Genomic DNA, 19,249 nt, shown 5'->3' on the forward strand with positions numbered 1-19,249 from the left:
TAAACTAATAGGTGTATGATTGTGTACGATATTTGATATGATTTGTGTTTATATGCCTATGAGCTTACTAAGCTTCAATAAGCTTACTTGTGTGTGTTTAATATTTTTATGTAAATTGACTTGAAGTGAAGTGGGTAGATCGGATCAACACAACAGGCACACTATTCAGATCAACTCCGTAGTTTTTGTTTTATGTTTAAAGATTTATATGGCATGTATAGAGTTTGAATGAATTGAAGTAAAGATGTTATAAACTAGTTAACAATATTTGTACTAAAACAGTTTTCGTAAGTAGCAGTAGTTTGACTTTGAAAAATCACTAAAATAGTAGAAATGGAATTAAATAATGAATAAATTATGGAATCGAATCTTGATGAGTTTATTTTCATATGGAAGAAGCAAAACAGGTATATGAGCTATATTTTATGAGATGTTTAAATTTTTGTGAAACAGGGCCAGAGCGATTTCTGGATCCCCTGTTCTGACTTTGGAAATTCACCATAAATTTTACAAAGATAATTAGAAGTCATACTTTATATGTACAGATTCCTTATTGAGTCTAGTTTTATTAGAGACAAACGACATAGTCATTGAAGCTCTGTACAGAGAGATATCTGATTCGTAATACACAAAGGTCAGAGTAGTCAAACCCTGAAACAGGGAGAATTTAAATAATAAACTGTACTAATTGGCTTGACCAAAATTCTAGAAAAAATTGGTAAGTAGATATATGAGTATAAATTCAGAGAAAATTTACGGATTTGGATTTCGAGTTTTATAACTCGAGATATGAATTATTTAGCAACTATGACACAGTTGGACAGCTTGTCTGAAAAGTATTATATAAATTATCTAAATTTGGTTAAGTGCTCAAATAAGTTTAGTAGTGCCTTGTGCTCGACTCCGGCAACGGTCTCGGGTAAGGGGCGTTACATAAATAGCGATAGTATTGGAAAACATGCTATATAATATTCAAGTATATACAAAATATAGATGAAAATACAATGTCAAAAGGTATATATCTACATAATAATATTAAAATAAATGACGAGTAATAATAATGAAAATAATAGATATAATAGTAAATATAATAATATGTGAAAATAATATTATGTATAAAAATATATATGTGTAGAATAAAATATATATACTAATAATAAATATAATAAGAGTAAATAAATGTAATAATAATATATACATGGGTAATATGATATTTAATACATACGTAATGTGTATAAAAAACAATATACATAATATATAAAATACATATAATATATACGTATGTAACAAAACATATACTAGGGTTAATGATTATAATAGTAATGATATTAAAACACAAAAACAATGTAACATAACAAAAATACTATAATATATATATAAATAAAATATACACCATTATAATAATAAAATAATAAATGAATAATAATAGGTACGATCATACTACATATATATATATAAAAAACGTGCATACTTATACACTAAAATATACATCACTATTAATAATATTATATTATAATAATAATAAAAATAAAAAGAAATTTCAAATAACTAAAATTAGCATTATATAGGTATACACGTATACATACATAAAAACAATATACATTAATATATAAAAATAATAATAATAGTGATAAAATAATACTAATATTTAATGAAGAAACGAAAATAAATAAAAAAGGACTAAATAGAATCAATAGCAAAGTTTTAAAGTCAAAATTAAAATAAAGGTAACAAGAGGATCGACTTGAACACGCATGTAACCTCGAGGGGCCAAAAGTGTAATAACCCCAGCTTTTTAAAACTACATCGTATCAATAGGGATTCTTTTGAATTTCAAACGAAATTAGGGGGTTGATTTGAAAGATTATAAGAATTTGATAGCAAAACAAAGCAAAAGCGGAAGGGCCAAAAGCGCAAATAGCCCTTCCGCATAAAAAACACGCGGATCCTATCGGGTAGGGTCGGGTCGACCCGATCCACTGATGAAACGACGTTGTTCTTTGGTTTAAATTTGGGCACCAAAACGGTGCCGTTTTGATAGGCAATAAATAGCCTACAAATCTGAAAAAAAAAATCATTCTGATGGGGGAAAAGAAAAAAAAGAGAGAGGGGGGAGAGAATGAGCGATTTTCGGTGGGGTGAGGGGGGATCGGCCGATCATCGGAGACTCACGGCAAGAGCGTCGGCCACCATACATGGTGGCCGGAAAGGTAAAAAACTCTCTTTTTTTTGTCTTTTATTTATCTATATTATTTGTTTATATTAAATGAGTAAAAATGAAGAAATGTATATATGTATGCAAAAATCGAAAGGAGTAAAGAGACAAATGCAACCTTTTCGTTTCCTCTTTATTTGTTTGAACAACCACTATTATCTGCTTTCCGAAATCTATGTATTCCTTTTGATGTTTTTTAAAGAAAAAAAGAAGAAGAGGGAAAAGGACCCTTTTACATTCTTTTCCTCGGGTTTTTATAACCCTTCCACAAACATTAGTTTATTGTTTGCGTGTGCCTGTCTGATTGCAGGGTATGGTGGCCGGTGGAGCGGTGGAGCAGGCTTTTGGCAGTGGGGTCGGTGGAGGCAGATGGGAGTGGTTGCGGCGCACAAGTGGTTTAGGGCATGGGTTGAGTTGACTAGGGTTGGTATTGGGCCAAGGGGTTAGTGGGCTAGTGTTTGGGTTTTAGTTTGGTTGTAAATGGGTTTTGGGTAAATTGAGTGGGTAGGTTTATATTGTAAATGGGTTGGGTAATTGTTGTAAATGGGTAGTTAGGTTGTAATTTAAAACAGCCAAAATTGGCCTATAACAGCTGCCCCTCTTTGCGCATTATCGTGCAACGATAATAGAGCAAAGACATAAAGAAAGGCCAATTTTGCTTAATCTTGCCGAGTCTTGACCTGCTTTGATGCTCTTCTTGCTCATGTAGTCTTTTTCCAATCCACCGTATCTTGTAACTTTGGTTTAATCCAGTGCATCTTCTGACATATGCCTTGTAACTTCAATCTTCTTCAATGTAGCTTCAAGGATATGAGATTTGTGGCTTCGATCTGCTTCACTTGTAGCTTCAGAAAGATAAAATCTACAGCTTCGATCCACTTTTCTATGGCTTCAGTGAGATGAGGTTTATGATCTTCTCTTCTGTAACTCTAAAAAGGAAAGATTTGGTATCCTCAATCAGCTCCACTACCACCTTAGGGAGACAAGACTTGCAACTTTGACCTGCTTCACTGCACTTCAGGGAGGCCAAATCTGGTGTCTTCCATCAGCTTCAATCTTTATTCTTTACTCGTCATGTGATCTTGAGCTCAACTCATTTCTCGCAATATGAGTTGATTAAATATAAATTGAAAAAAAAACAGAAATTAAAAGGCTCAACTCATTTCTCGCAATATGAGTTGATTTTGGAAAAGTAGAAATTAAAGACAGAAATTGAAATTACCTCAGCGTGCCCCATGGCTCAACTCACTTCTCGCAATATGAGTTGACTTTTTCTTTCTTTTTTTTTTTTGAAAAAACAAAAATTGAAAAAAAAGGAATTAAAATACCTCAGCATGTGAGCCGAGGCTCAACTCACCTCTCGCAATGTGAGTTGGTTTTTTTTTTGAAACTTAATTTGAAAAGCAGATTTTGAAAATACCTTGACATGTGACCCGAGGCTCAACTCACTTCTCACAATATGAGTTGATTTTTGAAAAACAGGAATTAAAAGGCTTAACTCACCTCTCGCAATATGAGTTGATTTTTTTGAAAAATGGAAATTAAAATGTTCAACTCACCTCTCGCAGTATGAGTTGATTTTTGAAAAATAGAAATTAAAAGGCTTAACTCACCTCTCGCAATATGAGTTGATTTTTGAAACAACAGAAATTAAGAATACCTCAGCGTGACCTAAGGCTTGACTCACTTCTCGCAGTATGAGTCAAATTTTGAAACATAAACTAAAAATACTTCAGCGAGTGGCTTGAGGCTCAACTCACCTCTCGCAATATGAGTTGATTTACAAATTAAAAGTCTCAACTCATCTTTTGCAATACGAGTTGATTCTTTGAAAAACATAAACTGAAAACAGAAATTGAAAATACCTCAGCGTGCTCTGAGGCTCAACTCACCTCTCGCAATATGAGTTGATTTTGGAAAATTAAAAACAGAATTTGAACAACAGAATTTTGAAAATACCTCGGCATGTGACCCGAGGCTCAACTCACTTCTCGCAATATGAGTTGATTCTTTTGTAAAGCAGAAATTAAAAATACCTTGGCGTGCCCCGAGGCTCAACTCACCTCTCACAATATGAGTTGATTTTTGAAAAACAGGAATTAAAAAATGAAAATTGAAAATACCTCAGCATGCGAGCCGAGGCTCAACTCACCTCTCGCAATATGAGTTGATTTTGGAACATAAATTGAAATTACCTCAAAGTGTCTTGAGGCTCAACTCACCTCTCGTAATATGAGTTGATTTTCTTGAGAAGCATGAATTGAAAAGCAGGAATTAAAGATACCTCAGCGTGCCCCGAGGCTCAACTCACCTCTCGCAATATGAGTTGATTTTTTTTGAAACATAAATTGAAATTACCTCAACGTGTCTTGAGGCTCAACTCACCTCTCGCAATATGAGTTGATTTTCTAAAAACATGAATTAAAAACATCAAAATACCAAAACCTGTCATTTGGTAGAACTCAGGTGTCTTTTCTTTTGATTCAGTGCAACTATCATTCAAGATTTCTTGCTCTGCTGGAGTACCTGTATATGCCATGCATGATGTCATCATGATATGCACGTGTTTGTCTCAACTGCCTTTATGCCTACATGATTATGCAGTGCTCCTTAAGCATGTTTTTCATATGTCCTTTTCGCCACAATTGTTGAGGATCTACGTTCATTGCTTTGATTTTTGACTTTCTCTTCAGGCCTTGTATCTGTATTCGAGCTTCACGAGTAATCGACGTTTCTCAGCTATCACTCTTTTGCCCCTAGTTAAACTTTATTCTTGCTTTGAAGCTCTTGTACTTATCAAATTTTCATCCAGGTAATGCTTAACATTTCTTTTGTTTAGAGTGTGTCATTTCACTATTTATCATGTAAATAAACACATAATGAGATGCATGAAAAAGGTCAGATAGGGACAAAAATGATATCTCATATTCATCTATTTCAAATGTGGCAAACAAAGCAAGTTAACCAATGAGAGTAAAAAATGTCAAAAAGAAAGAAAGGATCGTATTCAACGGATACAAATGCTCTAGATATTCAACACATGAACTTTTCCACGTTCCTTAATCAAGAATCTTTTCGAGTATGGCTTCTTGCGTAAAAGATTTCGAGCTTTCAGAGATGCTTCAAATACTGTAGTCTCACTGTTTGTCATACCGTTTAAATGCCTTGCCTTGTAAGCTGAGTGTTTGCTTCATTAGAACGCCCTTTCGGGTTTTCATCATAATCTTTTTGTGTTTAGTCAAAACGCCCTTTGCGGGTTTTCGCCTTGATCCCTTTTTTTTTAAGATGCCCTTTTCGGGTTCTCATCTTGATCTTCTTGTCAAGATTAATATTTCTTCACAGCATCTGAGTTCACTGGACTCAGTAACTCCTTCCCATCCATCTCGGTAAGGATCAAAGCTCCACCTGAGAATGTCTTCTTTACAACGTATGGTCCTTCCCAATTTGGTGCCCATTTTCCTCGCAGATCTTTTTGTATTGGGAGAATCTTCCTCAGCACGAGTTCTCTTTCATGGAATTCTCTTGGCCGTACCTTCTTGTCATGGGCCACGATCATTCTCTTCTGGTACATCTGCCCATGACAAATTACCCTTAGACATTTTTCTTCAATGAGGTTCAACTGATCGTATCGAGCTCAAACCCATTCTGCTTCTTCTAACTTTGATTCCATTAAAACTCGTAGAGAGGGGATCTCAACCTCGATGGGTAGCACAGCTTCCATTCCATAGACTAGAGAGAAAAGAGTTGCTCCTGTAGATGTCTGCACAGATGTGCGATATGCATACAAAGCAAATGGTAGCTTCTCGTGCCAATCTTTATATGTCTCAGTCATTTTCCCAATGATCCTCTTAATATTTTTATTGGCTGCTTCAACAGCCCCGTTCATCTTTGGGTGATAGGGTGAAGAGTTATGATGCTTTATTTGGAATTGCTCGCACACTTCTTTCATCATCTTATTGTTCAGATTCATGGCGTTATCCGAAATGATTCTTTCAGGCAAACCATATCGACAAATGATTTCCTTTTTCAAAAACCTACAAACTGTCGTCTTTGTCACATTGGCAAATGAAGCGGCTTCTATCCATTTTGTGAAGTAATCGATAACCACAAAAATGAATCGATGTCCATTTGATGCTTTTGGAGAAACTGGCCCTATAACATCCATGCCCCACATAGAAAAAGGCCATGGAGAAGTCATGACATGAAGAGGAGAAGGGGCTACATGAATTTTATCACCATAGATTTGACATTTGTGGCATTTTCGTGCAAAATTGATGCAGTCACTTTCCATCGTTAGCCAATAATAACCGAGTCTCATGATCTTTCTGGCCATATTGAAACCATTGGCATGTGTTCCGCAGATTCCCTCATGGACATCCTCAAGTATTTTTCTGGCTTCGACATCATCCATACATCTCATGAGCATCTGATCTTTTCCTCTTTTGTACAGAATGTCCCCATCAAGAACAAATCCAGCTGCCATTCTCCTGATTGTTCTTTTGTCATTCTCATTCGCTTGTTCGGGATAGCTTTGATTCTTGATATATTCTAGGATGTCATGGAACCATGACCATCCGTCTGCCTCTTTCTCAATGCTACAACAGTATGCAGGGACCTCATATATGCTCATTTTGAGGGGCATTATTTTTGCTTCTCTACTTGCTTTGAACATTGAAGCCAAAGTGGCCAGGGCATCAGCCAATTGGTTTTCTTCTCGTGGGAAGTAATGAAAAGTTATTTCTTTGAATTCCTTAATCAATTCAGCTACTAAATCACTGTACTTAATCAATTTTGGGTCCCTTACTTCCCACTCTCCACGGATTTGGTAAACCACTAGGGCTGAGTCTCCGTACACCTTTAAGATTTTGATGTTTTGTTTAATAGCCGCGCGAAGCCCCATGATACAGGCCTCATATTCTGCGATATTATTGGTGCAGAAGAAATTCAGTCTTGCAGTGAACGGATAATGATTCCCGTCTGGTGACACCAGGATTGCTCCAATTCCATGTCCCAAGGCATTTGACGCACCATCAAAGTACATCTTCTACGACTTCTCTTTTGATGACTCGGATTCCATTTCTGTGATGCACATTAAGTCTTCGTCTGGGAAATCGAATCTTAAAGGCTCATATTCCTCCGTTGTTCGAGTTGCTAAGAAATCAGCTATTGCGCTCCCTTTTATCGACTTTTAGCTTACATAGACGATGTCATACTCCAACAGTAGGATCTGTCATCGTGCCATTCTTCCAGAAAGTACGGGTGATTCCATCATGTATTTTATCGGGTCCAGCTTTGAAATTAGCCATGTCGTGTGATACAACATATATTGCCTGAGTCTCCGAGCTACCCAAACCAGAGCGCAACAATATTTCTCAATGGATGAATACTTTGCCTCATATTCAGTGAACTTTTGCTGAGGTAGTAGATCGTCTTTTCTTTCTTTCCTAACTCGTCTTGTTGCCCCAGTACGCAACCCATTGAATTTTCGAACACAGTCAAATACAATACCAATGGTCTTCCCGGAGTTGGCGGTACTAGCACTGGAGGACTAGACAAATATTGTTTTATCTTATCAAAAGCCACCTGGCATTCCTCATTCCATTCTCCCGGGTTATGTTTTCGAAGAAGCCGAAAGATTGGGTCACATTGGTTGGTAAGTTGAGCGATAAATCGGGCGATGTAGTTTAATCTTCCTAAAAATCCTCTAACTTCCTTTTGCGTGCGCGGGGGTGGTAACTCTTGAATGGCCTTTATTTTATCTGGATCAACCTCGATACCTCTTTCACTAGCAATGAAGCCTAGCAACTTTCCCGAGGTAGCTCCAAATGTACATTTGGCTGGATTGAGCTTTAGTTGAAACTTTCTCAGCCTTTCGAACAACTTCTTGAGGTTCACTACATGCTCTTCTTCCCCTCGGGATTTAGCAATCATGTCATCGACGTAGACCTCTATTTCTTTATGCATCATGTCATGGAATAACATCACCAAAGCCCTCTGATATGTTGCCCCAGCATTCTTTAACCCAAATGGCATCACCGTGTAGCAGAATGTTCCCCACATTGTTATGAAGGTAGTTTTCTCCATATCCTCCGGAGCCATTTTGATCTGGTTGTAGCCCGAGAATCCATCCATGAAAGAAAACAATGAATGTTTTGCTGTGTTGTCCACCAACGTGTCAATATATGGTAAGGGAAAATTATCTTTTGGGCTTGCTCGGTTCAGGTCACGGTAATCCACGCACATTCGTACTTTGCCATCTTTCTTTAGTACTGGGACTATGTTAGCCACCCATTCTGGATATTTGGAGGCTTATAGGAAGCCAGCATCAAATTGTTTCTTGAGTTTCTCTTTTATTTTCAACAACATTTCGGGTCTCATCCGTCTTAACTTTTGCTGGATGGGTTTGCATTCTGGCTTTAACGGGAGCTTATGGACCACTAAATCTTCATCTAACCCTAGCATCTCTTGATATGACCATGCGAATACATCTTTGTACTCGCGGAGCAAAGCGATCAAATTATGCCTGGTGCTCTCTGAAATAGAAGTCTCAATCTTCACTTCTTACTTTCTTTCTTCAGTGCCCAAATTTATTGTTTCAACAGATTCTTCATGAGGCAAAATCTGTTTATCCTCTTGTTCCACCATTCTTAACAAGTCAGGAGACGAGACATAATCTTCAGCATTTTCTTCGGCTTCGAATTCTCCTAAACAAACAGCCTTCTCAAAATCAATTTCAAGACTCGTAATGGGTTTGTTCATGTCGTCGATATCTGAGCACCTGAAAGTTGAATGGAAAAGGAAACTATAGAGGAGCATCCAAGTATTGGAACCAACAAACGAAATGTTATGTCATGTAATGAGGCAAATGTAAGGATAGGCTATGAAATGGGAAAATGGTCATGAAATTAGTGATAATGCGAAAAATCGTGACAAAATGCATCTTCATTGATATTCATTTAAATGGTAAAGAGTGAATGCAAGCTCTTACAAAAGAATTATATTATATCTAAGGACACAATAGAAGGTTAATGTTTAGCATTACTCTGAAGACTTATAAACTACAAGAAGATCCTCGGCAGTCCAATTGTTCAACATGAAACCAGGAGGGCAAGGGCGTATCCTCGAGACATCTTTACTTACACCAGCCCCTTTATCAATGACATTTATACTGACTTTCTGAAAACCCCTTTCAATTGACCACAGCATGTCTCGTGGATCATCTTGTCCAGGGTATATCATTCCCGCAGATGTAAATGTTTTTGACAAAGGAGGGTATTCTATCGGCTCCTATTCTGGTTCTTAGCCTAAAGTTCTTGCGATCCTTCTTTCCTGATCTTTCTTCCACTGTCTTCTTCTTTGATGTATCTCCGGCTGAAACCCTAAACCGTATCGGGCCTTGTGATGCACTGGCTTTATAGCCCTGACTATTCCTTGCAGATATCTCCCTAAACCTCTTCTCGCTCGAGCTCATCTTCCTACAGTCAATTTGACACCCATTCTGGTATTTCTTGACAGTTTCGGCACGGGAATTCTGTTTCCTTCAGCAACGAAGGTGGCATTGACAAATTCAAGGGATCGAAAGGAGCATTCCATCACGTCCTTGCTTACTTCAAGGTATGGCGCATCAGCAAAGATAGATGCAACAATGTCTTCTTCTCCCTCGACAATGACCAAACAGCCATTTATGATAAATTTCACCTTTTGATGGAGGGATAATGGGACTGCTCCAGCAGAATGGATCCAGGGTTTTCCCAAAAGGCAGTTATACGAGGGTGTAATGTCCATGACTTGGAACTCGACATCATAATTGTAAGGGCCCACTTCAAGAGGGATCTCAATCTTTCCCATGACTTCACGCCTTGTCCCGTCGAATGCCCTTACTGTAGAATGACAAGGCCTCAAATAGGACAGATCCATCGGAATCCTAGAGAGCATGGCCAAAGGCATGACGTTGAGTGCTGACCCATTGTCGATGAGCACATTTGGTATTATGTAGCCTTTACAGCGAGTCGTGATATGTAGTGCTTTCACTGATCCTCTACCGTTTGGTGGTATCTCATCGTCACTAAAAGAGATGAAATTGTCCGCGTTCAAATTATTCACCCACCTATCAAGCTTCTCAACAGATATGTTGTTAGCTATGTAAGCTTGATTTAACACCTTCAGCAAAGCATTCCGGTGTGGCTCTGAATTTAGCAGTAAAAATAAGACTGAGATTCGTGCTGGCTGCTTACTCAACTGTTCCACCACACTATACTCACTGTGCTTGATAAATTTCAAGAATTCCTGAGCTTCTTTCTCATCCACAGGCTTTTTAGTTTCTTGCACGGGTGGAATTTCTTACTCAACTTCGGCCTCATGCATCACTACTTTCCCTTTTTGCTTCCAGTCATTGTTCTTCTTTATCGGCTCAATCTCTTTGGAATAGCACCATCCACTTCGGGTAAAATGACTTACCTCCCCAACATCTCCAGTTGTGGCTTCGGCTTTTCACCTTCAGATGCAACGATGTTGACATCATACCTCTACGGTACTGTTTTATATCCTTATAAGGGAAAGGAGATGGTACTTCGATTATCACTTTTGGTTTCACCGGCTTCTTCTTCGCGTCATAATAAATTATTAACGGTCGGTCGGTGCTATACGGGAAACCTGATGATTGATTGTCAGAGGCACATATTTCTCCTCTATCGGCCTCCCCCCTTTTATAAAAGATCCCAATCTCCTTGTTATCCATCATATTTTGCAATAATCTTCTGAACTCATCACAGGACTAAATATCGTGCCCTTCAATGCCATGGAACTCACAAAAACTGTGATCTTTTGCATCTTTTCCTTCAAATACTCTGTTAAAACGACAGAGTAAACCTTTTTCAACTAGTACCTCCCAGATTCTCTGCAGAGGTGTTCTTATTTCAGTAACCCATCTTCTACTTTGTCATTTATCCTCCTCTCCTATTGCGCTCACATTCCCTTTGGTGTGGTTTGGGAATGGATTCCCGGCCGTACTGCTAGTACCATCAAATCGCAAAATGCCCGCATCGATGAGCCCTTGAACTCTCTTTTTGAAGGTAAGACAATTCTCTGTGGAATGCCCCTAGTTCCCGGCATGGTATGCACAACTAGCGTTCGGATCGTACCATTTCGGGTATAGAGGTTTAAGGGGTGCCATGTAATGGGGAGAAATCAGTTGTTTTTCCAAAATTTTTGGGTACAATTCCCCATACGACACAGGGATGGGAGTAAACTGTAGTCTCTCAGGATTAAGCCTTGCTGGTCTTGGTTCGTTTCTGGGCTGGCTTTGAACAGGTACAGTGTTTTGTGGGAATGTGGTAACGGGTCTTTGGTTGTTCGTGGTGTAAACGAGGTAGGAAGGAGGTGGTGCTTGGTAGTAATGGGTTTGAGGGGGATAATAGAAATTTGGAGGTGGATAATTTCGAGGTCGGGGTTGGCTTGGATATGGATTAGAGGCATAACGATTTCCCATTCCGACCATGTGGGCTTCTGGTTCCTTCTTCTTCATAGGCGCTGCCCTTTTTGAACCTTCTGAACCTTCCATTCTACCGCTCTTGGTGGCATTCTCTATGAGCTCACCGGATATTACAATATCTGCAAACTCCTTCGTGGCACTTCCCACTAGTTTGTCATAAAACGACGCCTTTAAGGTGTTGATAAAGAGAACGGTTATCTCCGTTTTTGTTAGTGGGGGTTCCACTTGGGCTGAGACGTCCCTCCATCTCTGCGCATACTGTCTAAAGGTCTCTGACGGCTTTTTCTCCATCATTTGTAAGGTCATCCGGTCTGGCACCATATCCGATACATGCTTGTACTGCTCGCAGAATGCTGACGCCAAGTCCTTCCAGGATCGAATCTTTTCTTTGCTAAGTTGGTTGTACCACCGAAGAGTTGACCCTGTTAGACTATCTTGAAAGCAATGTATGAGTAGCTTATCCTCGTTCACATAACCGGTCATTTTTTGACAGAACATGATGAGATGTGCTTTTGGGCACCTTGTCCCATCATACTTTTTAAAATCAGGCACCTTGAACTTCGGAGGCAAAATTAGATCGGGTACCAAACTGAGTTCTTTGGCACCTAGTGCGGAGAAGACTTTAGTGCCTTCTATTGCTTTGAGTCTTTCCTCTAGACTCCTATATTTTGCATCATGATTATCCAATTTCAACTTGGCTACCTCTGCTGGGTCGTCTAAATCTGGAACTAGTGGATTAGCAGGACTAGCCCCTGAGTTCGACGCGAACATTCCTTGCCCCAAATTAGCGGGTGGAGCAAGTGGCAAAGGTCGTTGTTCCAAGCCTGTGGGTTCCCCTTGAGTATACCCTCTTTGTGTGGTGTGGGCATGCGGAGGAGTGAATCCCGGGAGATAGAGTGGATCCTAATCGTGGTGAATTCTTGATTGAGATTCCATGACGTCGGGGTTCTGCATAGGCCCTTTTCCTTTGACCAAAACCGACATTATTTCCATCATTTTGGCCATTTGATCTTTCTGCTCAAGTGATTCCTCTGGAGATCTCAACATTAAGTCTCTTGTCTCTTGCTGCGATTTGGCCAGTTACTCTTGTAATTTCTTTTGAATCCTTTCCATCCTTTCAATTCTCTCATTGAATTCAGCTTCCATTACTCTAGCTTGTCGGCGTGTTTTATACGAATGGTGTGGTTCCAGATTTGAAGTCTTGCAACTGCGAATTATACGATTCTTTAGTTTCGGTGGATGATTATGGTGATATGTACATGCGATGAATGAATGAATGAATATATGAATGGATGGATGTCCAAAGAATAAATGATGCATAAATGTTAGTTATGAGTAAATATGCAAGAATTTGGTGTTGATTTCAAGATAGCCCCATATTTAGGCATTTCATTTATCAAAAGAGTCTATTACCAAAAGTTTCCATTTTTCCAATAGTTACACAAATTTTCTAGCCATATTGCCTTGTTTCTTCACTTGCTCTAAGAACTCTGATATGCTCGATCTTTGGCTCGGAGGGAATTGGCAACTGAGAACTTCAGCTTCATCTGATAATTGAACAACTTGCATAGCTGCCTTGCGAATTTCATTGATCAAGAAGTTGAGCTGCATTTCTTTTCTTAGAGAGTTCCTTCATACGCTGGAATGTCCCTATCGTACTGATCATTCTTTTCTTCTAGAGCCTTCAGGAGATTATCTAACTGTTGTTGACGAGATTGCAGCATATTTTCTAGATCTCGTGCTTTCCTTTTTAATTCTTGATGTTCAGACTGACTATTCACAAATTCTGCAGTCACCATTTCATACTCGGCGTTCTTCCTTCTTAACTCTATCGCAGCGCGCGCAGCTTTTTCCTCCTCTTTCTTTGCTTTTCCCTTCCAAAATTCCATTCCTCCTTTGATACTGTTAATTTCTTCCTTCCATTCTGCTGTCGACTTGCCCAACCCACTATTCTTTATAGTGTTTCTTAATTTCTTGTTTTCCAAATAAAGGTCCCTTAAGTCGTTTCTCACGATCTCGGCTTCTCTTTGTACTTTTTCAGTTCTAGACCTTTCAACCTGAACTTCAATCTTCAGCTGATAGTTTTCTTCTTGAAGGGTACTAAGGTCCCGAGACATCTTCGCCTTTTCTCGTTCAAATTCTTGTCTCGCCATTTCCAGCTCGGACGGTATTTCCTCCGAGAAAGGATTTTGGACAGTGTAGTTTATTGACGAGATTTGCTGGCTATTTACCCGTTGCTTCCTCCATATGTCATAATCTTGGGTTAGGGTATCAGCATATAGAGCCAATTCCATCAGGTGAACTTTCTTCCAAGATTTTGCAGTGTCTCAGACCCTCTTCATATATCCCTCGCCCGCAAAAGCGAACTCGGACTGCGTTAATCCTCCGGTAGCGGGTATGAATTGTCGTGAAGAAAATTGCCTTTGGACTAAAAGTGGGGCATATCCAACTCCTCCCCATAACCCGAGTAAAGGTACCTAATCTTGGCTTCCACATTTGTATAGCAGAACTGAAGGACGGATCCATGGTGCTCTCCACGTTATATCCTCGGCGCGAAGGTTCTGAAAAACTGAGACCCAATGTTGCTCAGTGACTTCTTTTGGCAATTCTTTATTAAGATAAGCTTCCAACGGAGAGAATGTCTTAGAAAACATATGGAACGAAGTGGGCTCTACTTTCCAGAAATGACTCAAAATCCAAACATTGAGCAGCTGCGCACATCCACTAAATCGTCCCTTTCCAACCCTTCGACAAGTACTCAGGGACCTGAAGGTCTCAGCTAGGATAGTCGGGACAGGATTGATTCCTTGTTTTAACCTTTCAAAGAAATCAACTACTACAACTTCAAGATGTCCGAGAACTTTCAGGAAAATGACCAAACTGTAAATGGCCAAAGCGAATAGATTTACTCTCTTCAATATGTCAGGATGGTTCAGAACCAATTCTCGTAGGCAAGACCATGGAATGCAAATGGTTTCATTCTTCTTCTTTATCTGTTTCTCAGCCCATGCGTCAGTCATGTCTGTCAATCTCACCAATTTTTTCTTGAAGGTCATCGGCTTAGGCTCCTTCACACATATTTTACCGAATTGTACATTGTCGATGCGGAGTAAAGCAGTATACTCTTCTATGGTTGGAGTCATGTCTTCTTGATTGAAGATGAAGCACTGATAAGCTGGGTCCCAGAATCGAACCATGGCTTGAATCAACTGTTCGTCTACAGGGATGGTGATCAAGTGAGCTATATCTCCATACCTCTCAGTGAAAATGCCCCTAGTGTCTGAGTCCCACTGATTCCAAATTCGAACCAAATCCTCAAGGTTATTTTGGTGAACATTCACAGTTATATGCTCGGGTAAATTGGCAACACACCCTTCCACTAGACTATACCCCTTTTCTTTTTGAGTTTTTAGAGACCAGTCCCGAACCACGGCATTCTTCCCGGTTATTTGTGTAATTGACTCCTCCATCAGAAACCCGTTTTTGGCAACCAACCTCTAATCAACACCTTCCTAATATGATGCCTATGATGCATGATGAAAATAAAAATAAAAACAAACAAACTTGGTTAGTAAACACCACAAATATAATTTGAGAAACAAATTAAACTACCCGATCCAATTCTTTTGCATAAACAGTGTAAATGTACAAAATGAAAGGCAAAAGGCATTTTCCCGTGTACTTATTTTGGTGACTATAAGCGGACAGAGGTTCGGCATGGCTCTAATTAGGTGGCTTGTACGGTTCACTATATGCTGTTTCAGTTCTAGACAGGTACTCGAATTGCCCGTACTATCATCTGCTAAGATTAGTACGAAGCCTCGGTTATAACCCATCACAGGCTCACAAGTTCAATTCGAGGGATTACATTTACTTATGCCTATGCGGAGGGACAAGTTAACTCATGAAAGCATAAGTCATATGTAACCCGAAAGTATTCACTAGCCTGTGCAGAGGGATGAATTAACTCACGAAGGCGTAGCGTTTACTTTCACTTAAAAGGGACAGAGCCAGGGTATAGAGCTCATGTTATGCGAAAATGCAAGTGCACGGTGTGTGGGGAGAAACTCACAAACCTTTGTGTTTTTATTTAAAAATTAAACCAAAACTAAAACCATAAAATTTAAAGCTGAAAAACCAAAGGACAAAATGAGTTAGAAAAATATTTACAACATAATGCGAATGCATGACTTTTTAAAAACAAAAATTTGAGGATCACGACTAAAGGTTAATTTGGACGAGGATCTTTGAAAATTTTGACAACACGAGTTTAATTCCAGACACAACTCTCAAAAACTGGTCCCCAATGGAGTCGCCAGCTGTAGCGACGTAAAAATTTTGGTTTCGGGTCGCTAATTGTTTGAAAACTAAAATTTCGATTTTTAAAATAAACGGGGAGTCGCCACCGATCTTTTTTCTAGGTGTGATCGGACACCTATTAGATTTTTTTTTCTTTAAAAATGAGAAAAAGGCAGAGTGAAGGTCTACGTTAAAAGCCAGAGAAAAATTAGGATTCGGGAGTCGGTTACGCGCGAGGAAGGTATTAGCACCCTCGCGACGCCCAAAAATTGGTATCTCATAAACACGTGTTGTCTTAATTTCCAAAAATACGAGTTCAATGTAAGATTTAGTCATGATCCGATTAAAAAGACGAGAAATTTTAGTTTATTCCGGTTTTTGAGAAGGGTATATCGCTTTAACACGAGTCAATTGACGTTCACCCAACATAGCGATGAACTCGATGACTTAATGTTAAATCAGTACATTGCCTTGATTATTGAAATTAATTAGCAAAACAAGAATATAATTTTCGAAATAATGCAAAGCAAATTTATATGAAATAAAAATAAATAAATGAAAAAGCTAGGTATATATTGAAACAAATAATCAATGTAACAATAATATTAAAATGATAAAGATATATATGATATTAAACATAACACATGAAATGGAAACAATGAATGTATATACATAATAATGGTATTAAGAGTATATACGTAATATATATACAAATATATAAATAGCGATAGTATTGGAAAACATGCTATATAATATTCAAGTATATACAAAATATAGATGAAAATACAATGTCAAAAGGTATATATCTACATAATAATATTAAAATAAATGACGAGTAATAATAATGAAAATAATATATATAATAGTAAATATAATAATATGTGAAAATAATATTATGTATAAAAATATATATGTGTAGAATAAAATATATATACTAATAATAAATATAATAAGAGTAAATAAATGTAATAATAATATATACATGGGTAATATGATATTTAATACATAATGTAATGTGTATAAAAAAACAATATACATAATATATAAAATACATATAATATATACGTATGTAACAAAACATATACTAGGGTTAATGATTATAATAGTAATGATATTAAAACACAAAAACAATGTAACATAACAAAAATACTATAATATATATATATATATAAATAAAATATACACCATTATAATAATAAAAATAATAAATGAATAATAATAGGTACGATCATACTACATATATATATAAAAAACGTGATACTTATACACTAAAATATACATCACTATTAATAATATTATATTATAATAATAATAAAAATAACAAGAAATTTCAAATAACTAAAATTAGCATTATATAGGTATACACGTATACATACATAAAAACAATATACATTAATATATAAAAATAATAATAATAGTGATAAAATAATACTAATATTTAATGAAGAAACGAAAATAAATAAAAAGGACTAAATAGAATCAATAGCAAAGTTTTAAAGTCAAAATTAAAATAAAGGTAACAAGAGGATCGACTTGAACACGCATGTAACCTCGGGGGGCCAAAAGTGTAATAACCCCAGCTTTTTAAAACTACATCGTATCAATAGGGATTCTTTTGAATTTCAAACGAAATTAGGGGGTCGATTTGAAAGATTATAGGAATTTGATCGCAAAACAAAGCAAAAGCGGAAGGGCCAAAAGCGCAAATAGCCCTTCCGTATAAAAAACACGCGGATCCTATCGGGTAGGGTCGGGTCGACCCGATCCACTGATGAAACGACGTTGTTCTTTGGTTTAAATTTGGGCACCAAAACGGTGCCGTTTTGATAGGCTATAAATAGCTTACAAATCTGAAGAAAAAAAATCATTCTGATGGGGGAAAAGAAAAAACAAAGAGAGAGGGGGGAGAGAATGAGCGATTTTCGGTGGGGTGAGGGGGGATCGGCCGATCATTGGAGACTCGCCGGCGCAGGCGTCAGCCACCGTACACGGTGGCCGGAAAGGTAAAAAACTCTCTCTTTTTTTGTCTTTTATTTATCTATATTATTTGTTTATATTAAATGAGTAAAAATGAAGAAATGTATATATGTATGCAAAAATCGAAAGGAGTAAAGAGACAAATGCAACCTTTTCGTTTCCTCTTTATTTGTTTGAACAACCACTATTATCTGCTTTCCGAAATCTATGTATTCCTTTTGATGTTTTTTAAAGAAAAAAAGAAGAAGAGGGAAAAGGACCCTTTTACATTCTTTTCCTCGGGTTTTTATAACCCTTCCACAAACATTAGTTTATTGTTTGCGTGTGCCTGTCTGATTGCAGGGTATGGTGGCCGGTGGAGCGGTGGAGCAGGCTTTTGGCAGTGGGGTCGGTGGAGTCAGGTGGGAGTGGTTGCGGCGCACAAGTGGTTTAGGGCATGGGTTGAGTTGACTAGGGTTGGTATTGGGCCAAGGGGTTAGTGGGCTAGTGTTTGGGTTTTAGTTTGGTTGTAAATGGGTTTTGGGTAAATTGAGTGGGTAGGTTTATATTGTAAATGGGTTGGGTAATTGTTGTAAATGGGTAGTTAGGTTGTAATTTAAAACAGCCAAAATTGGCCTATAACAGTTAGTATCACATGATAACAATAAACTCAAAGATAACCTGCAAGAGTAATAATTACGGTATAATTCTATCTAGGTTAAGTTCTTATGGTCCTTCTATATGTGGTTTAGTTCTAAAGTTGAGGTACCCGAACCAGCAGATTCCTCGATCCTCACCCATTATAGGCTCATTTGAATCGAGTTCAGTTCAGGGGAATACATTTCCCTATGGCTACCCGGAGATGAAAATCTCACAAAAACCATAGGTACGAATGTATCCCGAAAGTGATCCACTATCCTGCACGGAGGCAAAAACCTCACGAAGGCGTAGCTTCTCACTCCCACTTAAGGGTGTGACCACAACGGTCATGTAAATGCAATGCGTATCAGAATATAGCAACCCATGCAATAATACAAACACATGTAATGCAAAAAGGATTAAATTTTAAAATATTTAATTTCTGACGTTAAGAAAGAGATAATCAATTACACGGCATGACTCTCTTATTAGTCCCCAGTGTAGTCGCCAAGCTGTCGAGACCATTTTTAAATCGAGTTTTGGAAAATGGGAATCGACTTTAAGAAAAACAGAAACGGGAGTCACCACCAATCTTTTTAGGTGTGATTGGATCACCTTATAAAATGTTTTGTTTTAAAACATTAATTTCG

General features: G+C 37.9%; 1 pseudogene; it reads right to left on the reverse strand.

The window, feature by feature from the left end:
* Positions 1–5,540: 5,540 nt before the first annotated feature.
* LOC128283974 (uncharacterized) lies at positions 5,541–12,269 on the reverse strand (annotated as a pseudogene).
* Positions 12,270–19,249: the final 6,980 nt, after the last annotated feature.

Source organism: Gossypium arboreum, chromosome 11, assembly GCF_025698485.1.
Source record: "Gossypium arboreum isolate Shixiya-1 chromosome 11, ASM2569848v2, whole genome shotgun sequence".
Taxonomy (NCBI): domain Eukaryota; kingdom Viridiplantae; phylum Streptophyta; class Magnoliopsida; order Malvales; family Malvaceae; genus Gossypium; species Gossypium arboreum.